Genomic DNA, 23,783 nt, shown 5'->3' on the forward strand with positions numbered 1-23,783 from the left:
TACCTGCTTTTATAGCTGATAACCTTGGGGCGCTTTCAAAATTCATGTCATAAAATATAATGCATCAGCACAAGGCATCAAATGTGCTGTTGCAGGGCAAGGGGTTCTCTTGGTCATAAGGCTAGAGGCAGGTATTCAGAAGAAAACAGTTACTGATGTCATCTGAGCTTGGGTAGGAGATGGGCAGCTTTCATTTGTGTGTGTCTGCTTGGTTTCCTATTAGAGACAGTGGGCATTCTGGGGACACAGGGCCATACAGCAGAGAGGAAGGGTGAAATTGAAGACTCGCCGGATGCAAATGTCATCTTGAATGATGGCCTTGATGGTTGTACCTTCTGCCCTCCCAAATGGAAGTGGGCTCAGCCCACCAGAAGCAGAGAATAAAGCCATTGAAGGCAGTTATCACGGAGAGGTGGAGGAGCTCTACTTTCCTTTAGCCACACCTGTGACACTGACCCCTCTTGCTTTGAGCAGCTGAATTACAAGATGCTTTGTGGTGTGTTGTGGGTTGGCTGCTGGGAAACTCAGAGTGAACCGTTAGCTCTGCTCTGTGTCCTTCAGCCAGTCACAGGAGTGGATTATTATGTCTCATTTTTGAGTAGCTGAATTACTGAGCACTGCTGACTCCACAAGGATGCTGGGGAGGCAACATCGCTGGCTTTTGTGCCTTGGGTACCTGAACTTAAGTATGGGTATTCAAAGTTTCTCAGTTTAATTCAAGTTAATACAGCCTTTAGGATTTTATAGTGGGCAAAATGACAATTGTAGGAATGGAAAGCATAGGTACTTGAAAAAGAGATATCATCAGGTATCAAATTCTCATTTGAAACGTACAAATCTTTGGGCAAATAACGTAACTTTTTTTATTAAAGGAACACTGTCAAGCATCATCCTGTTACTATATTTATCTTTTAAATTAAGTGTGTTCTGAGATCTTCATTTGCTGAGTGATCTGAGCCTCTTGTCTGCAGCACAGTGGCAGTAAGTGTTCTGTGAAGAGCTCCAGGATCTGTGGACTGATGTCTGTGTAATGCTGGGGAGACGCTCTGGAGCTGCAGTGCCCTTGGGGTGAAATGTTTAGCTGCTTTTAAGCTAAGTCATGGTCCACAATCTCTCTTCTGTCCTTCACCTTCTGGAGTGGAGAAGTTATGAAGAAGCTTTTAGTGCTTGTGTAAATACTTAAATGTTCAGGCATAGAGACTTACGGTTCTTTGTGTGGTTTGGAGCACTGTGTATCTTCCTTTCTGTTTCAGGAAAGAGAGACTGTCAGGAAAATGGACCTATTCAGTCTACTGAGTAAGAAATGTCCTAGAGGCGAGATGAAGGGAATAGGTGTGTGGAGGACATACATGTTCTTTATACCGTGCAGTTGTGGCTGTCAGGCAGGGGAATGAGCTTTTTCAGACATAGTTCTGCAGTGACTGTTATGTACTCGGAGCAGGTCTGCATATATACAGACCATGCACTGAGTGGTGGCAGAGGGGTAGGAGTAAGGTGAAAGCCTCTTGGCACAAGGGTACCCATAGCCAGTTGTGAATCACTGCACAGCTGTTGAGATGTGCTGTTCTATGCCCTGCATGGCACTGTCAGCAGGACAGCCGTTTCAGAAAAAAGGAGGCACTTGTTAAACAGGCACATTTCTGAAACTGTAGGGGATAATGTCATGAACTCCCTGTGTATTTTACCTTGTGGGTCTAGGGTATAACCTGGGCTCACAGCTGCACCCCACTGGGTATGAGAAGTGTACCATCATGCTGGACATGGTGCATCACTGGCTGAAGTAAAGGAGACAGGTCTGAGGTGTTTCAGCTGGAGCATAATCACTGTTTTCCTTTTCTGACAGGAAAGTATCAGGATGGAGAAAAGTGTGAAGAGGAAACTTTTGGACACCTTCTAACAGACAGAGAACTTCTTAAGCTGCCATCGAGCCACTAGGTATAAATGCTTGTATTTCTTGGGCTACATCTCAGTTGTGACCAGGGCAAAGGAAGCATGAGCTGTCCTTGCATTTTGCTGTGAACCCAGTAGCTTGTGTCCAGCTTGGCTGTTGCAGGCTGTAGCACTGGCAGTTGGCTGAGTACTGCCAGAGTGAGACTGTGAAGCTTTCTGTAGGATTGTCCTGTACCCTGGGTGTAAAGAGATGTTGCATGGTGCAGAAAGGACAAAAACATGGCACCAAGTCAGCCTCTGTCCTTAGGGGATCATGGGTGCCGTGTGTTTAAAGACTTACCATGTTACTGAAATGATGTTGTCCTGCATGAAACTGAGTCTTGTGTTGTAAGCAAAAAATGAATGTGTATAGGCAAGGGGGCTGCCACTGGGAAATCTTGCCTAAGAGTTATGTTCTTCCGGCTGTAATTTTGCTCTCTTTTCCTCACAGGAGTCTTGTACCAACACAGATGATGCTGCATCGATATAATTAAAGACAGAAAGAGCTTTAAGCCTCAGTGAGGAGCACAAGCCCACCCCAGACAAGAAGTGTCAGAAGATACACAAGTGCCCTGAACCAGTGAGTGAACAAATCTAAACCCTAATCTACCTTTGGGGATTGGACTTCCCAGGGACTAAAATGAGGGGTCCCAGTAGGGACCCAGCAGTCCCTGAGGTGGTGCCCCTAAGGCCCACTGACTAGGGCTGATGGGTGGGTGGCCGTGACATGCAGTGGAGTGAGTTAGAGCAGCCTGGCAAACAAAAAGTGCTTCCTGGGAAAGTCTGTAACTAATGTTTAAGGACTGGTTGCTTTGATTAGTTAGTGCTTTGGGAAAAGTCCCACGGGCAGGAGACAAGCTGACATGGACTCATCAGCAGCTGACCCAGTCTTGACTCAATCATTGTTGGTGTTGTGCTAGGCAAAGCACAAGGAGGCTACCTCACCCCTTACTCCTAGCGCTGCTCCTTGTTGTCCTGCGCTTCATACTCATAGGTACTTGCCATTGAAGTTCCCATAACTCATCTTTGCCCATGTTCTGACCTGCTGTTTGGGGCTATCTGGGGATAATGCAGCTGGAGCACCCAAGTGTAAGTGACCTTGTTTTCCATATAACTGTTCCGAAGAAGCAGTCACTGGAGTTTGCATTCATTACCCTTCAGTAAAAGGCTTCAGAAGGAAGGAAGCAGGCCTAAAGCATGTAATTCTTGCAGCACATTTAGACACACCCTCATGCTTTGCCTCCAGCAGCCTGTGCTCCCCTCACTGTGGAGCTGTTCCCCGAGGAACAGCTGAGCATTAATTCCACATTAGCAACACGGTGCATCATTTCTGCTCTTGAGAGTGAGATTTGGAGAAAGCCACAGCTAAGACAATGCAACACTTGGTTAATTTAAGACACAACAGAAGTGTCTTAGGACAGCTCACAGGGCTTCTCATCCCCTGCTTTTCACCCAGGTCCTTGTTGAGAAGATCATACTGCTGTGCTGCCAGTGCTGAGAGGCAGCAGCTGACAGTCTCATTCATCTCCCAGCTGCATCACTCCTCTCCTTTCAGTGCATCACAGCTAGGGAAGGAAGTGTCCTCCCGCTGTTTCCTTCCCTCCCTCCCTCCCACCCCCTTTACAAATTATATTTTTGTACCACCTTGCTCTCTCCTTCTTTTTACAAAAGTGATGAAAGTATAACTCCAACTACTTACACTAATATGTTCTATTTGCAACACCATAAATCACTGTCATAAATCAGTATGAATAGCACTGTTTTAATATGAATAAATATTGGAAATGGAAGGCTCCATCTGCTTTTTGTTCCTTTGCAGGAGTGGGGTACTTGTAGCACTTGTAGGAGTGCTGTTTATTTACAGTATCTCCAAATAACATGATTTAACCCACTCATGTGCATTGTTACACAGATTTCATCCATTTGCACACACACAAGCACCAACACCAGTGCCCCTGTGGTTTAACCAGGATCGCTTGTGTATGACACAGATTGGGATGCCAGTGATGAGACCCCATCACACCCCTAAGGGCTTGTTCCCTGTGCTTTTGCACATGCTCCCTCTTCACACTGCAGTCGTTGCCACCTTGATATTTCTGGCAAGAACCTCGACATTGGGAACAGCTGCTGCCTTTTTCTGCTCTGCATCTCCCATGGGCTATGCTAGCAGGCGTTCACTTGACTTGGATTTCTAACACCCTGCTCGGTAGCAGTCCCCAGGGGAGCAGGACTCAGCTCCCCTCTGCAGTAGCCATGCAGGGCACAGCTGAAGCACTGCAGAGCTGCTGGAGCCTCTCAGTGCCCTGCATCCCAGACTCTGCTGGGACAGGGATCCCAAACTCCTCCACCCCAAGCTGAGGAGCCCTTCCCAGTACTCCCCTGTTCTGGTGGGGAGTGGAGAGCTGCCTGAGTGTTGTAAATCCCCTTTTCCCTGATAGAGCTGTCTCAAGGGAGAAAGCTCACAGCCAATCCTTATTAGAAGACCTTTTTTTCACTAAGCTGTCACGACTAAGGGAATCAAGCTCTTACCGTGCACAGCAGATAACCAGCCCTGCATCCTTCTGTCAGCCACACGATGGCAGAAGAACCAGAAGTCATTGCAAAATGCTTTTAAAATATCTGCTGCAACCAGGGAAGGCACCTTCCTCTGTATCTGCTGGTGAAAAGGGTATTACCTCTTACATGGCTAACCCAGACCCCACTAGGAATCCAGCCCAGTCAAGAGAAAGTGGGCAGGGGGATCCATACTGGCTTCTCCACAAGGAGGTCACAGCTTCATTTCTCCGTGCAGGAGGTCTCACATCGTGCCATCACATAGCCCAAACATCACACAAGACCCCTATTAGTCTCCACGCAGTCCAGTGACCACAAGGGCCTGAAGAAAGAACTCCAACATTTCAAAACATGAGGCAGCTGTAAATCCAACAGCACAAGGCCCTGAGCCACCTGCCAGAACTAGACCTGCTTTGCACAGGCAGTTGGATAGGTGACCTCCAGAGGTCCCCTCCAATCTGAATTACTCCATAGACCAACCTGTTCCAGGTTAGCCTCTGCAGGCATCTCTGCTCCAGCATCGCTGTACACTTCCTTTTGGCAATGAGACCTCAAACAAGCTGCTTTTGAGTGGTCATAAGGGTCTCAGAGTAATCTTCTCGCTACAAAAGAACTGCTTTAAACACCCAAGAGCTATGCTCACAGTCTGCAAGGAAAGTGGTTTTCCCCTCAATCAGCTTACCTCCCAGGTAAGACTTCTCACCTCACAGGTGAAAGATTCCAGAAGCACTAAACCAGCTTCAGGTGATGTCTTTACAAGAGACAAGTTCCACATCAGAGCCCTAAGTGCTCAGAGTAACAAGCCCTGCTTCCAGCTGTCATGACATGAAAAATAAATCCATACTGCCCAATACCAGGTGGGAGAAAGCCAAAGGGGTGTAACAGAATACAACTCCACTGACTTCCTGCACCAAAAACCATCATGAAACCCCCCAAAATAGTGACTTACTATGTTTTGGTTCATTCTCAAGTTGTTCCAAAGACAAGCTATTCTTCGGGCAGCCTGTCACCAGCCACATGGCACAGAAGCTTAAGCATGTGTCTCCAGGGCTGGGGGTGGAGCTGCTCCTCTCTTTCCTGCTATGCCACAGCCATTTCTCTTGAGGAACAGGAGCACTGGCTGCGCAAGGGACTCTTGCTTGTCACAAAAGCCTGCGTCACTGCCAGCAGTCCAAAACCAGTCAGTTGCAGGACACAGACACTATCTTGGAAAAGGATCTGATGGACTTTCCTTAGTTCATAAAAGTGCCGGTCAATGAGGGTACCCTCTGACATAGCTCTCATTTACACTCCCATTAGCAGCACTCTGGGCGCAATCGTGGGGGAATCATGCAGTTTTCTGCTGCTTGTGCCATGTGGGATACCTGATAAGGGAAAGCTCTTTTTTAGGGCAAGGGGCTTTAAGATTGATTATTCCCTCCTAAAAGATGCATGAGCTAATTCAGCTACTACCAAATCCAAACTCAAAGCCTACAAGCTCTTTCACAATCTAGGGAGTTCCAGGGCATTGTGTCAGCTCTGCAAGTAAGGGAGGGTGACAACTGCCTCTGTTTCTTAGGTGAAAGTAATGGGTTTGGCTAGCACAATGTAAAATAAAGCAGATGCACCAATGTAAACACTCCCTCACATGGTGGTACCCTTACATTTTTACTGTGCTTAAATGTCTGGAGCCAAATACTCTTCTAGCCTCATTCTGTGCATCCTCCCTGGGTTTCTTAATTCTCTTCATAAGTCCACACAGCCTCTGAAAGACGATCTCACCATGAAACATGGCAAAGCACAGCAGACAAATACCTATCGGTAACATGGAGAAAAGCTCTGTTAAGTGTGAGCTAGAAGGTCATGCCCACATCCAGGTTCCCATTATGAGTATTTCATGATATCTTCAAAGGTATTTACATGCGCCAGTGCTGTCACAGCTCTGTGAGGCTGATGCGAGTCCTGTGGGTGCTGGATGGGCATCATTTGTGCGCGCAGGCTTGGGAGTACAGGGAAGCACGGCTGCCTGCTCAGGCTTGACGTTTCTTTTGCTGAGTTCTGTTGTGCATGGTTTCACCACTCCTGAGGCAAGAGACGGTACGTACTCTACCTTAAAAACTCCTCTCCTGTTCTAACATTTTCTAATTATGACTTGCCGAGAAAATACCATGCTTAGTATTTTCCATGGGTGCCTGGAAGTGGCACCTTGCAGAAAAATGAGAATGTATGAGTCCATTTCAAAGCAAAGAACACTTCAGAAGGAGAGCGTCAGGAGAAACGTGGCTCTGGAAAGTGGTGTGCTCAGTCTCCGATCCTGCTGTCACTGCAGACTGGACATGACCCGCCATGAGTAGCCCCAGCAATTCTGGGTTTTGCTGCTGAGAATAGGCTCCTGTTCCCCTTCTTCCCACTGCAGGAAAGCATGGGGATGAGAAGAGGAGCAACTCTTCCTAAAGCAATAGAGCTCGGAATACAACAATATAGGCATTTTTTTCAATGCCTTGCACTGGATGTATATGCCAGATGGCATCCCAGAGAGGCTGCAACACCATTTCCCCATGTCAATAATAAGCGCACCACTATGCTTGGGTTCTCCATAATCCAGTCCTGATACTCGTACATTTTTACAATACGATGCACTTGTTCTATAAACTAACACCTATTCATTATTTTGCAGGGGTGTCCTTGAACAATCATGAACAGGACAAGCCTGGATTTCAGAACCACTCTATACTCTTCGCAGTGACGATCATTTTGCTGTTCATCCTTTTTTTGCCATCTTCCTCTACCTTTTGGTTCACAAGTGGCTCAACATGAGGGGGAAAAGGTAACTTCCAGAACTCACATACCTTGTAAAACAGTAAGTAGCAAAGCAGCTCCAAATGTTGGCTTCTTCCTGGTTTTAGGCACTGCCAGACTGATTCATCGTCCATCCAGAGCAGCTCCCTTGGCTGACCCACAACTGTACAACCACATTCTGCTCAATAGTTGGTATACAAAAGAAAGATGGGCAGAAAGTGACAGCAAAGTGTTGATCTAAGTATAGTACCCTGCCCTCATTTGAGGCAGAGCTGGACACAGCTACCCAGCACTGGTTTCTGGTTTCCTCCGCTGCAGTTGGGTTTTCACGCTTGTGGTACCAGCACAACTGCACAGAGAGTAGTTACAAAGTGACTCAGAGTATTTCTATTACCATTACCTGTACTTCTAAAGCTTCATGGGAAGCTTACGTTCTAAGGAGAGAAATTTTGACCATTTCTAAATGCAGCATCAGACCAATGACTCAAAGTCTTGTTATTCTCTGAGAGGATTTTGCTGGCCAATGGAACAAGTGACAGCTGCTTACCGTGATGTGCAAATGGGACTGCTTTCAGGCCCAGTAAAACCAGCACAGTATGACTCTTGAGTTCAAAAAACCAAGTAAAACATCCCTGTACAATTTTTAGGTCTCCACAGAAAGACATGGATGCATCTGCTCCCTGGACCATTTCCCACTTCAGTGAGGTGACTTTTAGTCTTTCTCCAGAACAAAAAGCTCCAGCTAAAGTGAGTCCCTTCAAATGAAGTCCCCTCTGCAAAATCTGAGCTTATCTGGTGACGCATTATTCCCAGCCTCCTGCGAATAGGTGGATGACTTGCTTTGCATGGTGGCAGAGCTACGGGAGGAGGTGGAAAGATTAAGGAGCATCAGGGAGGCTGAAAAGGAGATCGACTGGTGGTGCCAGGCTCTGCCCCCCCTGAGACGGGAACAAGAGCAGCAGCAGCCACCAGTAAGAACCCACGATCAAGGGGATCCTCTGTCCCCCCCCCGCCGGGCTGAAGGCAGCAGCTCAGAGGAGGAGAGTGAATGGAGGCGAGTCCGCGCTCGTGGCGGCAGGCGAAGGCCCTCCTTGCCCGCCTCGCCCCCCCAGGTGCCTCTACACAACAGGTATGAGGCCCTGGAGGTGGAAGGACAGTCAGTGGAGGATGGGGACGACAGTCTATCTACACCAGAGGTGTTGCCCAGGTCAGAAGAACGTACCTCTCGTCTTACCACCACCTCCACGAGGAAGAAAAGAAGGGTTATAGTTGTGGGTGACTCCTTTCTGAAGGGAACCGAGGGTCCGATATGCCGGCCAGACCCTCCTCTTAGGGAAGTCTGCTGCCTCCCTGGAGCCCGCGTGAAGGATGTCACGAGGGTACTCCCTAGTCTCGTACGGCCCTCGGACTATTACCCCCTACTGCTCTTCCATGTGGGGGGCGATGATACTGCAACGCGAAGTCCTAGGGTGATCAAAAGAGACTTGAGGGCCTTGGGACGGCTAGTAAGAAACTCAGGAGCGCAGGTTATTTTCTCTTCTCTCCTTCCAGTGGTGGGCAGTGACACCAGAAGGAACAGAGATGCCCAATCTATTAATGCATGGCTCCGTGGCTGGTGTCATCGCCACGGATTTGGTTTTTTTGACAACGGAATGGCCTACGCCGCACAGGGTTTGCTGGCATCCGATGGGATTCATCTTTCTCAAAGGGGAAAGAGAATCTTTGCACAGGAACTTGCAGGGCTCATTGACAGAGCTTTAAACTAGACTCGAAGGGGGAGGGGGATAATATCAGGCTTGCCCGAGAGAAGCTGAGGGGCGACGTGCCATGGTTGGAGGGAGCGGCTGACAGCGAGGACAGTCGGCCTGAGTCCTCGAGATGCACGGGGTACGCTTGGGCACAGCCGAAGTCGAGCGGAGTTGAGCCAGGGGATACTGAGGCAACGGGAGCCAAGAGGGAAACACCAGTGAAATGCCTCAAAGCACGCAAGGGGTGTTCTTCTATGAAGGAGGCACGGACGACACCCCAGCTGAAGTGCCTCTACACCAATGCACGCAGCATGGGCAACAAGCAGGAGGAGTTGGAAGCCATTGTACGTCAGGAAAACTATGATATGGTGGCCATCACAGAAACGTGGTGGGGTGACTCGCACAACTGGAGTGCGGCGATGGATGGCTATAAACTCTTCAGGAGGGATAGGCAAGGCAGGAGAGGTGGTGGGGTAGCCCTATACGTCAGGGAGAGTCTGGATAGTTTAGAGCTCAATGATGGTGATGATAGGGTGGAGTGTCTGTGGGTCAGAATCAGGGGGAAGGCCAACAAGGCAGATATTGTGGTGGGAGTCTGTTACAGACCCCCCAACCAGGATGAGGAGACAGATGAACTATTCTATAAGCAGCTGGGAGAAGCCTCACGATCGCTAGCCCTTGTTCTTGTGGGGGACTTCAACCTGCCAGATGTCTGCTGGAAATACAATACAGCAGAGAGGAAACAGCCTAGGAGGTTCCTGGAGCGTGTGGCAGATAACTTCCTGACGCAGCTGGTGAGTGAGCCAACGAGGGAAGGTGCCCCGCTGGACCTCTTGTTCACAAACAGAGAAGGACTGGTGAGTGATGTGATGGTTGGAGGCTGTCTTGGGCAGAGCGATCATGAAATGATAGAGTTTTTGATACGTGGAGAAGCGGCGAGGGGGGTCGGCCACCTTAGACTTCCGGAGGGCGGACTTCGGCCTGTTTAGGAGACTGGTCGACAGAGTCCCCTGGGAGGCAGCTCTTATGGGCAAAGGGGTCCAGGAAGGCTGGACATTCTTTAAGGAGGAAGTCCTAAAGGCACAAGAGCGGGCTGTCCCCAGGTGCCGAAAGACGAGCCGGCGGGGAAGAAGACCGGCCTGGCTGACTAGAGAGCTCTGGCTCGAACTGAGGAGAAAGAGGAGAGTCTATGACCTCTGGAAGAAGGGGCAGGCAACTCAGGAGGACTACAAAGGTGTAGCGAGGCTGTGCAGGGAGAAAACTAGAAGGGCCAAAGCTGAGCTAGAGCTCAGTCTGGCTGCTGCTATAAAAGACAACAAAAAACACTTCTTCAAATACATTAGCAGCAAAAGGAGAGCTAAGGAGAATCTCCAGCCCCTAGTAGATGTGGGAGGAAACACAGTGACCAAGGATGAGGAAAAGGCTGAGGTACTTAATGCCTTCTTTGCCTCAGTCTTTATTAGCAGGGCCGAATGTTCTATGGGTACCCAGCCCCTGGAGTTGGAAGATAGGGATGGGGACCAGACTGGAGCCCCCATTATCCAGGGGGAAATGGTGAGTGACCTGCTGCACCACTTAGACACTCACAAGTCTATGGGGCCTGATGAGATCCACCCGAGAGTGTTGAAGGAGCTGGCAGATGTGCTCACCAAGCCCCTTTCCATCATTTACCAGCAGTCCTGGCTAACTGGGGAAGTCCCTGCTGACTGGAGATTAGCGAATGTGACACCCATCTTCAAGAAGGGCCGGAAGGAGGACCCGGGGAACTACAGGCCTGTCAGCCTGACCTCGGTGCCGGGGAAGCTGATGGAGCAGATCATCCTGAGTGCCATCACACGGCATGTAGAGAATAACCAGGGGATCAGGCCCAGCCAGCATGGGTTCAGGAAAGGCAGGTCCTGCTTGACCAACCTGATCTCCTTCTATGATAAGGTGACCCGCCTAGTGGATGAGGGGAAGTCTGTGGATGTTGTCTATCTAGACTTCAGTAAAGCCTTTGACACGGTTTCCCACGGCATTCTCCTGGAGAAACTGGCTGCTCATGGCTTGGACGGGTGTACTCTTCGCTGGGTAAAGAACTGGCTGGACGGCCGGGCCCAGAGAGTGGTGGTGAATGGAGTTTACTCCGGTTGGCGGCCGGTCACAAGCGGTGTTCCCCAGGGCTCGGTGTTGGGGCCAGTTCTGTTTAACATCTTTATCAATGATCTGGACGAAGGGATCGAGTGTACTCTCAGTAAGTTTGCAGACGACACCAAGTTGTGTGGGAGTGTTGATCTGCTGGAGGGTAGGCAGGCTCTGCAGAGGGACCTGGACAGGCTGGATCGATGGGCTGGGGTGAATTGTATGAGGTTTAACAAGGCCAAGTGCAAGGTCCTGCACTTGGGCCACAGCAACCCCATGCAACGCTACAGGCTTGGGGAAGAGTGGCTGGAAAGCTGCCTGGCAGAGAAGGACCTGGGGGTGTTGGTTGACAGCCGCCTGAATATGAGCCAGCAGTGTGCCCAGGCGGCCAAGAAGGCCAATGGCATCCTGGCCTGTATCAAAAATAGTGTGGCCAGCAGGACTAGGGAAGTGATTGTGCCCCTGTACTCGGCACTGGTGAGGCCGCACCTCGAATACTGTGTTCAGTTTTGGGCCCCCCACTACAAGAGGGATATTGAGGTACTGGAGCGCGTACAGAGAAGGGCAACGAAGCTGGTGAAGGGTCTGGAGCAGAAGTCTTATGAGGAGCGGCTGAGGGAGCTGGGACTGTTTAGCCTGGAGAAAAGGAGGCTGAGGGGAGACCTCATCGCTCTCTACAACTACCTGAAAGGAGGTTGTAGAGAGGTGGGGGTCGGTCTCTTCTCCCAGGTAACAAGTGATAGGACAAGAGGAAATGGCCTCAAGTTGCGCCAGGGGAGGTTTAGACTGGATATTAGGAAATTTTTCTTCACCGAGAGGGTTATCAAGCATTGGAACAGACTGCCCAGGGAAGTGGTTGAGTCGCCATCCCTGGAGGTATTTAAAGGACGTTTGGATGAGGTACTTAGAGACATGGTGTAGTGGTGGTTTTTGGCAGTGTTAGGTTTATGGTTGGACTCGATGATCTTAAAGGTCTTTTCCAACCTATATGATTCTGTGATTCTGTGATTCTGTGAATCTGCAGTGCGCCCTGCTTCAGGCATTTCTCTAGGGTCAACATGGCAGTGCTTTTCACTTAACCCTGGCTGCTACACAGCACACAGCTCTGCCCATCAGAGGCTTTTCTGGTGCCAGGTAACAACAATGGCAAAAGCAGAAGAGCCAACAGTTCTGTTTGGTTATACTTCAGCTCTTTCAAGTTGGGGGGTGGGTTTTGGGCATCTTCCTGTGCTCAAATCTTCTCCTGCTCCATATCCTTTGGAGCTGGGCAATATTTCCTTCAGAAAGCCGCCTTAGGCCACCACTGCTTCCATTTCAGCACCACAGGTCAAAAAGAAGTCAAAGGACAGGGAGGTGTGCCAGATACAAAGGGACCCAAACCACTAAAGAGCATCAAGGCCAGAGTTGGTGAGATAGAGGACATGGCATGGCAATCCATGGGATTTTCGGCTATGCAGTGGGAGGTGGGCATCAGGGCCGCTGAGGTATGAGTAGAGGGAGACTAACTCTGAAAATCACTTCTGACAGGGTCTGGCAGAGCCCTGGGGAGCCTCTGGCACAGCCCTGGGGAGCCTCTGGCACATTTGCCCAGCAAGCCACTTCCTTCCACACCCAGGACTCCACAGGCCAACACAGATAAGAGCCTTCTGCCACTGCTCAACTCCACTACCTCCTCCAGAGTGCTGCAACAAAGCAGCCCAACATCCTTCCTTTTACCCTAGTCATATTGGACTCCGCCATCTCTCACAGGTCTGGAAGATGATCCTACACAACTACATCTGGTTGTGAGGGGGTGAAGAGAAGAGAATTAGGGTAAGAAAACTAAAGAGAGGATCTCGTGCAAGGGGGAGGTTCCATTTATTTGAAATATCTCTAAATACAGTGCTGCAACCCACTCAAATGCCTTCTTGCACAGATTTAATCGCTTCACACACTCAGTACGATCCAGCCAAGCTTCTGGACTACTTTTTGCCACCTTGGTAGAAAAGTCTTCTAACTTGAAATCCAAGTTGACTTCTCTAACACTAGCTATGGCCAAGAGGTGCAGCAGTTGTAAACATGCTAATTAGCTGTTTTCATATGCTCTTGCCCACAGACAAGGTGTTAAAAATCTTCAGTGTCTAACTCCTTAGAGGTGTCCTTGTGACCACAGTGCTTGGACTGAGCTTTGTAATTTGCCATTTTCTTTCCACATCACTTTTGCTCTGCAACAATGGGGTTGCCCCAGCAAGTCTCCTTTTCTCCACACACAGCCGTGTTATTTCTGAAATACATCCTAACCTGCAGACTTCGCTGGGCAGGCAAGACAACTCAGGACTTGTAGCACAACTGCTGGCTTCTTACCACAGCAGTGGTTAAATGGCACGCCAGAAATACGGTTTCTTCTCCTTCTTCACAATTGTCTGAGGCAAGTTCTACAAAAGAATGAAGCACTGTCAGCATTTATATTAAAACTGCATCACATCAACCTGGTCTCTGCTAAGATTCAGTAGCACATAGCAGCTACAAACTAGTATCTTTTAGCTCATCCATTAGATTATTTTCAAGGTGCCGTAAAACCCAGCTGCTCTCCAAGGGATGGGGAGCCAGGACCTGAGGGGATAACCCACCCAGCAGGGCAGGACCTCACCAGCCAGGACCCATCCTGCCACCCCCAGTGAGGGAGCAGGGCAGGCCAGGGTGCAGTCAGGTTCAACCAAGATTCTGGATCACCAGACAAGTCCATGGTGACAAGACAGGTCCAAGGTCAAGTTTAGGAAGTCAATCCACAGCTCAGGATCAGGTCCAGCAAAAATATCCAGCATCAGACACAGCCCTGGGATAGCCAGGCAGGGCCCTGGTGATGAGACAGATCCAATATTAGTTCAGGACATAAGTCCACAGATCAGGGTCCAAGGACAGCCAAGGTATAGCTGGGGCTGAGCCAGAAACCAGCTTTCCTGCAGAGCAGCTCAAGCAGATACTGGAACTCCAGGGCTCAGATTAAAATGGGCTCCTGAGCCCATGGGCAGGGTGTGGAGGGGAGGCCCCAGGTGAGGCTGCTCAGGGCCATTAAGACCTATTAGTGTCCTCAGGGCTCTGGCAGTCATTGATCAAACTGGTCTGCAAGACCATATACTGCAGAGAGGGTATACTCACAGTATACCCTCACAGGTATACTCACAGATTGTTTTCAACAGATCCTTTGGTTTTGCCATTCACTGTTTAAAACAGAAAATCAATATCCTCAATTGGTGTAAATTAAGATTTTCTTCTGATTAATAGTGGCGATTAGCTGTTCTCTACCTGCTGAAATGATCCACTAAAGGCTTAGGTTACAAAATATCGGATCTGCATCTTTGGTACTCATTTTAGATCATGCAGTTTTGAATGATATCAATATTATAGACATCTGAAAGTGTGCTGCTTCTCAAAAAATAAAATAAAAACAATAAAATATAAAATAAAATTTTATTCACAGTTGAAAAATCAAAACAGAAGAGGACTCGTGTAATGAATTCCTTTTCCTAGACAAATTGTAGTAATCCCAGCAGTGCTCCTACTCCTGTAGCACCCTGGACATCAGTGACAGCGAGGGCCTTATCTCAGCTCTAGCCTCGAGTTGAGCAGCTGAAAAAATCTGGAGGCGAGGTTAAATTAAAATATTGCCGGTAGCTCCCCCCTGCCCCAAAGGCACCGTGCTCGGCGCGGCTCCCGCGGCAGGTGGCGCTCCCTGCCTGCAAACACGCGCGGGCTGGAAACCGGGCGCCGGGCCACAGCGCCTGGGCCGTCCCCGCTGCCGGGAGGAGCCGCTCACTGCTCGGTTGCTCCTGCGGGAGCCACAAACCGGACCCAGCTCTCAGCTGGCAGAAATAAAGGCAGGATTAGCGGTGTGCATTGGACACCTAGAACCTTTTGGAGAGCAAAGCGAGAAGGGTAGCTTCAGGCGTTTTGTGTTCTGAAAAGTCCGGGGGTTCGGCCAATGCAGCCACACGGATCAGCTGTGCCGCCTCCTGTAAACAGAAATGCCCTCTTAATTCTGCTGAAAAGAGAAAGACGTGAATGCACTGGAGAATAAATAAGAAACGAGGCTAAACATGGGATTATTATGCTGACATTAGCAATTATCACCCTAAACACCACTGAAGATATTCAGCATCAGGATCTCTGATAACAGAAACCCTTATGCTGACTTCCTCAGGTGTGGGCTGGAGTAATTTCTTCAGATGAACCATATCACAGATAGCAACCAAAAAATATAGGAGAAATCGGGGTTCGTTTGGTGAGGGACAGACAATTCATACGTGAAACTTGTCAAGAGAAATCACATGCAATATCATACAAATACATCCAGATGATTTTCTAACACTTTTCCAACTTTCATAGAAGTTTGGGTTCTGAGGGCTATGAATAGCAGCATTAGGGTCATCTAGTCTGACATCCTGCACATACAGGTTACAAAACCTTTTCCAGAAGTTGAATAAAGTATATCTTGGAGATGTATTCCAAACAATGACACTCTATGAGTTCACCCAAGCAAGACCTTTCAATGTCCCCTTATTAGTAAGAAATGGCACCTTCACTGGAGGTAGCAAATTTCTGCTCTGGCTGTTAAATCTTGCTAGGCCTTTTATAAACACACACAGAAAGGTGTCCTTTCCAGATCTCCTGTTTTATAAGTAACTCAATAGTCAAACTACCTCTCTACTATTTTTTTAAATAAACTAAAACCGGGCAGGTTCTCAAATTTAACCTTAAAGACTTTAAGTTCCTTTTTTCAAGCTCTTTTGAACTCTCTCAAGATGTTCCAGATCCTCCTACAAACTTCTACACCAGAACTGGGCTCCCATTCAGCTATCCAGGACCCCATTCCCCCCCTTTACTTCATATAGTCCTTCCCTTACTTCATCTCTTTACTTGGGATAACAAATACCAGATGGACAGATGTGACTTACCTCTCCAGACTCAGGAACAGGAGTCCCACTGCAGGACTGAAGCTGCTGCTTGTGTCTTTGCGTCACCCACACCATGTTTGTTCCTCAGATCACACATGCTGCCAGCAATGTGGGTCTTCTCCATCCTAAGGAAAAAGACACTCAAAGCAAAGTTATAAAGAGAAATGGACTTTTGTTGGCTCACAGGAAAACAGCGGAGATGAAATGGTGTGTGGGGAGGGAGCAGGTGAACTTACTCTACAAGAGCTTCTGAGTGTGAACAAGACTATTTGTGCCACTGGCACATTTCATGTTCATACATTTGAAGCTAGGCTATTTGTGGGATCTCCCTACTATGAATTAAGAGCAAGAAGTAACAAATTGTGCTGTCAGTGAGACACATCTGGAGAAATCCCAGCGTATAGTTGCTTACAAAAAAGCAAGTGACCTGCCTGGAGCCAGAAAATGGAACTGAAGCTGAGAAGTCTCTACATTTGAAAATATTTAAGTTGGCAACACTGGGCCAAATTTACCACTGAGACAAGCATCACAATCCTTCTAAAGTGGACATGCTTCTATCAGACCCAAAATTGGCCTTATCCACTCATTATAATTTAAACTGTTGAGGAGATCAACAGGGCAGTACTTAGTATGTGTCCTTTTCAAGCATGCACTTTTAATTAAGTAACTTTTTTTAGACAAAGAACTTTTCACAGGAAGATGAGAGGATCTGCCTGATGAAATATTGACTCTCCCAATTCATATTAGATTCTCAAGCATCATTCAACAGCTCTGAATTGACTAATGGCCATCACAGCAAATGGAGTTCCACCTTAATCTTTAATTTTTGTCTGAATGATATTAATACACATTGTTTATCACTAATGAGCTCTAGAATATGATGTTAACAGAAGCAATTAAGGCCCAGCATAACTGTCTGCAACACTGTGCTGGAGCTGAATAAATGGCTAATGAATCACTTCCATAGTTCAGTTCCAGTTTCCTTACTGCAAATTGTACTTCAGATGAGTTAAGCTCATCTTAAGTGTCCAGGCTGTTGCCTTTATTTTTAACTTGTGTGTGTGCAAGAAGTTGCTTATATAAGAAAGAAGCAGACAGGTCCTTCGAAGAGCTAGCCTAGGGTTTTTTTATTTAGTGTTCAGTGATAGCATCTACCTTCAGTGAGAGGTGTCATATTTAGACTACTTTTTCCTGTGCCATGCATAGGTTTAAACTTCTCCTAAGGTGTTTAAGTTCAGGAGAACAAAGCTTGATTCAGAGCACTGTTTAGCCAAGACTACCAGACCCTGACTTCTTGTGCAGATAACCACGACAGAGGTCAGGCACGTCAGGTGTTTTTTGCCTGGTTGAACCCCTGCTCAAGACAAAAGCGTGTCTCTCTAAAATCTTTGGTGAAGTGTTGGTTTCAGGGAAATATTTACACGTTATTTGTGGCCACAAGAATTTAAAAGCTAAGATTGAGGTCAAGAAGGAAAGCAAAGTATGATGCTACCCAGATAATTTTTGTTTTGCACTGTTGCCATGTCCCAACAAAGGTTGGGCATCCCTGTCTTTAATGAACTGTATTAAACACTAAATCTTCAAGGCACTTTGGAGCTGACTCAGCCCTGAAAAGGAAACAAAAGCTGCTGCTTGGCAGCAACATTCCCAGAAGCAAAGATGAGAATTGCTGTAAGCCTCCAATTTAGCAACTTGGTCCTACACTTGAAGCTAGAGAATTTTTACTATTGACAGCAGTAGGAACCTGTTGTAGTTATAGCTCAGCTTGAAACAGCTGAGCTTTTACGTGTTCTGATATACTGAATAATCCACTCGTCTTGAAGGCAAGTGAAGAAAACCGTAAGTATCAGACAACATGATCATTTGATCACACACTGTAAGAAATGGCTGAGACAAGCCAATGCCAGTGTGAATTTGCTTTTGTCATATATTTTGGCAGGAGGCTCAAAATCTGCCTGAAGGTGCTCTGTCAGTCCAAACTGAGAAAAAGTTAACAGCCATGAAACTGTTTCTGTTCATACACTCAGCTTCTTGCTTCGCTGCAACAGAGCTGGCATCCTACATCTGTGATTTTTTTTTCCTCAAAATAAACTGTTTTGCCACTAGGCTCACCTGGCTGGCTTGGACTGTGCTGCACTGCTGTTTCTCTCAGCCCCAGCTCTGGCTGGTGTTTTTAAAATATCCGTCTGAAATGAAAGTTGAAATGTAGCTCTTCAGCTAGCAAAGTGGAACACGCTTAGCTGCTGCAGGAGAATCAGACCATTTTTACCTGTCTTCACTGACAGATGTTATCATCACACCTACACACAGGCTCTGCACTTTGACATTTTTGATGTCTGACTGACGCTTTGTACCAAATTAGTCAGCAGTTCCTTTTTTATTTTTAAGGAGTTATCTATCTAAGGACCAAGATCAAAGCAGTGAGAGCATCATTTCATTGTGCTGACATGAATTGCAGTGTCACTTTAATTTGCAATCACTGAAGCAAAACCTCACCAAAAGCAGAGGAAATACTTCCGCAATTAGCCTGCGCTCAACTCGGTGCTGCAGGAGTCACGCTGCTATAGCAGCCATGCTACTGAGCTCTGGGATGTCCCCGCCACCCAGCAAAGCCTGCAGGTGAGGGTGCGGCTCTGAAATAATGCAGCTGTGTCAGTGGTGATGAGAAAGGGAGACTTGCTGGGACGTTTTAGAACAAACTGATCTGCAAAGGAACTTAAAGAAGTCAAGCTTGTGCTGTTATTTTTTGTTTGCTTGCTTCTTTGTTTTTGATATATAAAGGAGAATTGAAAGAAGCTTATTTCATGCAAATTTTAACTTCAGTAAAGGCAGGGTTATTGAGTAACTTCTGGGCTTACAAGGCTTCTTGGTTTACTCGGGAGCAGACTATGTACTTCCACTGAAAGAGATCAGAAAAGAAGATCTGTGCTGTAAGTGTTGGGAAAAAACCAACATTAATAGCCAGTTATGTACCACTTGTAACAGCATGTGCATGGATGAGCTCCCTCTTTTCCACATCCAGTTTCTTTGTGCAGTTTCCTGACACATTAAGCTCCATGGCTATCCTCTGGATTTTCCAAACCTGACTCAATAATGCAGATCTAAAGCAGGGGGGACAGGGGATGACGGGATGATATTCACAGTTCAGATATGGAAAGCAGCAGAAGATGAACCAGTGCCACTTTTATCACTGTGCATTAGCAGGATGTAGCACAAGATGCAAGTCGTCTTCATTGTCTACATTACCGCTGCCACTAATTTGTTTTATGACAGAAATGTCCTTCTGTGCTGGGCATTGTGCAGTCACACAAACACATCCCCATCTCCCCAGATTTACAGTTTCTATCAACAAGGAAAGGAGTGGATAGAAGAGAAAAACCTTCACTCCATTTTACATAGAGGCAACTGAGACATCAAGTGACAAAGCAGTTTACTCAATCTGGGACACTATTACAGGCCAGATCTTCACTGGCCAAAACCCAGTATCAAATGGGCAGCCAGTTCCTTTTAGAGCCACCAGCAGCACAGACCTCCAGGACCGTCCTTCAGTAACTGGACAGTTGGGTGCCTACACTGCCCTTGTGCCAAACAGGGCCAGGTAATTCAGAACAGGGATGTCCCCAGGGCTTGTTTGCCTATTAAGATGGTGGGAAGAGAGTCTGAGCCCCTTTACAGATCACTGCACCAGGCAGGAGCAGCCGCCGCCTCTGTATTTACTGGTACCTTAGTAAGTGCCATCCGTTTGCAACACCCATTTTTTCAAGATGCCAGAAACTGAGCACCAAACACCCCACGCCAGCCCTTGCCACTGGCGGGTGACCAGGTTTGCCAAAGCGGGGGTAAGACGCTGGTCTGAAGCCCCCCCCAAAAAAGGTAAAACCCCAAGCGACTGTGCGGCAGCCAGCTCCCAGCAGCGCCCTGCCCATCTGCCCGCGGACGCGCACCCGCCTCTGCCCTGCCCGGGCCCCTTTGTGCGGGGCCGGTTCTCATGGGGGGCCGGGGGCGACCATGGGTGCTATATTAGGCACCTGCGGCTCGCACAATGGGCTGTGGGTGCTCGGGGGAGAGACAGATTGATGTATTGTGTGCGGGGGAGGAGGGCTGTCACTTGAATCCATGTGAACTCAGGCTTTCGGGGCAAGGGAGATTGACAGCTTTTGTAGGTCGCAGCTCTCTTTCAAAGCTCTGCTTTATAGACAGTAGGTTAGGGGGCCCGGGCTTTCACTCCCATAATTCGAACAGGGCAATCATCAGCATTGAGAATTTCTTCTCTCTCTCTCTTTTTTTTTTTAACCCCCCTTGTTATGCATTAAATGATTTCAGTGGAGGAATGTGCAGCATTAATTAGAATTGGTTAGCAGATACCAAGGGGAAAAGTTTCTTCACAACAACTATAGGAGGTGTCACTGCTACAAAGACGGTTTTGTTTTCGCTCTCCCCCGCATTATCAGTGCAATATGTAAGGTAGCGATTCTTTTCATTTAAATTAAGTGGAAAGCTACTAAATCTTGTTTTATTCTCCAAAAAGAAAAAGGTCCTTAACACTTATCTTTTAACTTCTTTTATTTTGTAAGGTTAGTGTTTACTTTTGCTTTCAGTCCTCCCCATTAATCGGCCTGCAAAGATGTGTATCCAGTTTTGTGTATCATTTAGCTCTTACAATTATAGGCCAGTACAAATAATATATAAGGATTGTCTCCTGATTAAAGCAACAACGTTACCATTTAAAATCAAAGGCGCTCGTCTAGAAGGACACATTGAAATTCAGAAGTGTGGCTGGCTGTTCTCTGCAGGGATTTCCTAGTTTCTTTCAACTTTTTAAATAGAAGTTAAGCTAAAAGATGAGCTTGAGCATATAAAGTAAGAGCTTAGAAGAAACGCTCGTTAATATATTTATGTACTTTTTAAATTTCATCCCTTAAAACCTTTTCTCATAGACAACATGCAAACAAATATTAACCCTGATAGTGTTTAAATATTTTCTCCCATCAAATGTACTCAACTAGTTTATCAAAAATAATTAGAAAAATAATTTAAAAGAAAAATCTGAAGTGAGTTTCAACATTTAACAATAGACACAATCCTACGTGCTACACCACAGGGTAATATCACATTCTTTCTTCTGTTAAGGGTTTGAAGATTACCAAATTATTACCACCATAAAGCATCATCTCTTAAGACATGTAAAGCCAACTGCTGTCTCCAGAATTACTAAGGCTCTATGCACTGCAGATTCTCTTGCAATAAATTCACCTGAAATGTGAACACATTTAGACTTTGCCCACAGTATCAGTCAGCAAACGCCACTAGTGTTCTTTGTACCAGGAAAAATATTAATTCTTGCTTGTTCCCCCTGAGGGAGTCCTGGAAAGTGCAACCGCAGGCAGAGCTGCCTAGGCAGGACAGAGCAGGTATTCCTAGAGAGGCAGTGGTTCTTCTCCTGCAGGACAGGTACCAGTGCCTAATTTTTTTGTCTGACCCACACACAGACAGTCTGGCCTATGCATTATATAGTCAAAACCACAGTTTAAAAAATAAGCTTTATTATTCAGTATCTAGATCATAACTAGCTTGGTTATATTTTCATCTTACTGATAAATCAGGAGTTATTAGTGGGACACATGATGTTAGAGCTTGTTTTAACATAGCTCAGCATTGGCACAAAATGACTTTAAGAGCTGCATAAAGATGAGCTAAACAGAGCTTGTGCAAAGGAAGAGAGGAGCAGTTTCTACTAAGCATGGGATGCAGTTTTCTAAGTAGAAATTTAAGTGAGTAAAAAGCCAACTAAAATATTTCACCTTCTGGCTGGAGACTTTTCCCCACCATGAACAGGAGGAACAAGGCTATTAAACATCTGACATTGTCTTGCAAGGAAAAATCCATTGGATATGAAGAGTTATTTTCCACAGGGCAGGGGAAGGGAGAAGCAGAGTCTTTTCCCTTCCACCTCCCTAAAACTACCAGTTCAGTTTTAGTGGCTGGGATTTAAGCCCTGGAGGCTGCACCGTAGCACCGAATGCTCTATCAGCAATAATTAATTAATTAATCAGGTGCCAATGTGCAGAAGATCCCAGACAGTTGAGCTGTTTGCTGCCTCAGACACAGAGCAGCACTTCTCTGAGGAGCTGAGGGCACTGCAAAGACTGGTTTTGAAGTAAGCCCTGGCCCCGGGGTCAGTCGAGGCAGCCTAAAGCTCTCTCAGCAGCAGTTCACCTCCCCACACAGCACCGGCACTGCGCAGCGGGACCAGCTTGATCGCTCCAGAGATGCAATGCCACTACGCGGGTTGCTCTCACCAAGTTTTTCTGTGTCTCCTGCACCCTGGCCCAAGGGCCGTCTCATGGTTTGGTTTTTTTTTTTTGGACCACAGTACCTCTCTCAGAATTATGCATCCCTCATGCATGTAAATGAGAGGGGTCCAATTACACACGAGGGAGAAAGGGTTTAATGAATCGTGAAAAAGCAAGGGTTGCATAGAAAAAGCTCAGTCCCAGTGCCCCCTCATCCCCCCACTTGGAAACGTGCGTTTCTCATTTTTGAGAGTGATGAGAGAATGCAGAGGAGTGAACGGGAGAAACCCACAGCTGAATGAATACAACACTTGTTTGCATTTATTACAGCCTGCACTTGAAATCTGTGATACGCACTTTTAAAGAATAATGGTTAAGCACAGAAGTTATGTTCCTGTACACAGCATAAACAAACGCAATACATGATTGTAGATAGCTCTATGTTCAAGTTCTCCCATCTAGAGTACATTCCTCCTCTTACTCTTCTTTCCTCTGTGTGTATATGTAATGTCTTACATGAATTTAAAGGACAAAGAACAGGCAGAAGCTTGTTGTTATTTATGAGGTCTTGTAAAATACAGCCACAGATTACACAGTCTAAGTTGTATGACTAACTTCCACACCTGGCTGATCTGAAATTGGTTGTTTATCACTGGCTATTCCAGGTGAATGTGAACTAGACAGCATGGGATATGATGAGCATTTTAAGGCAAACCACATTAAAGCAATATTATTAATGTCAATTATGATTTCATATGATTACATTTAAAACAGACATTATAGTAAATTGATTTGTGATTATCCTGGGACTCTTCAGAAGTCTTTTCCTTCTGCTGAGTTTTTTTTTTCTTTAGCAGGATTAATTATTAATCACTGACTGTTGCTAAAATGACTTTAATATCTTAAATTATGGTGTAGGGAAAACTCCCGGTGCCCTCAATGGGAAATATGCAGCATTGTGGTCCTAAGTTGTGAAAAGAAACAGACATAAACACTTGAGCATGAAGATGGTCTCCCTTTTCCCGATCAATGAGGGAATCACAAGTACTGAGCAATTACATCTCCAAATGAAATGTAGCAGAGCTATTATCTGTTCAATATCTCTAAAATTTGGCCTCAAAGTTTTCTTTTTTATTTGGGCATGGAAATACCTGTGAAATTGCACATAGAAGTGATTTCTCATTAAGGTAGGATGCAGCTAGAAAGAAGAATAGCTTCCACAACAACATCAATAGGATAACTCCACATGTACACAAATATACACTGGGGCATGAATAACTTGTGGAGTTATACTAAGTCTGCTCCAAATTTTACTAATTTGATGTAGAACCCTGCAGGCAAAATGCATAAGAAGGCCAGTGCATAACTTCTAGCAGTTATAAGTTAATATTTCTCATTAGAAGCATGTGGAATAAAAAGAAAGACCT

The sequence above is a fragment of the Mycteria americana genome, chromosome 10 (genome assembly GCF_035582795.1).
Source record: "Mycteria americana isolate JAX WOST 10 ecotype Jacksonville Zoo and Gardens chromosome 10, USCA_MyAme_1.0, whole genome shotgun sequence".
NCBI classification, from domain to species: domain Eukaryota; kingdom Metazoa; phylum Chordata; class Aves; order Ciconiiformes; family Ciconiidae; genus Mycteria; species Mycteria americana.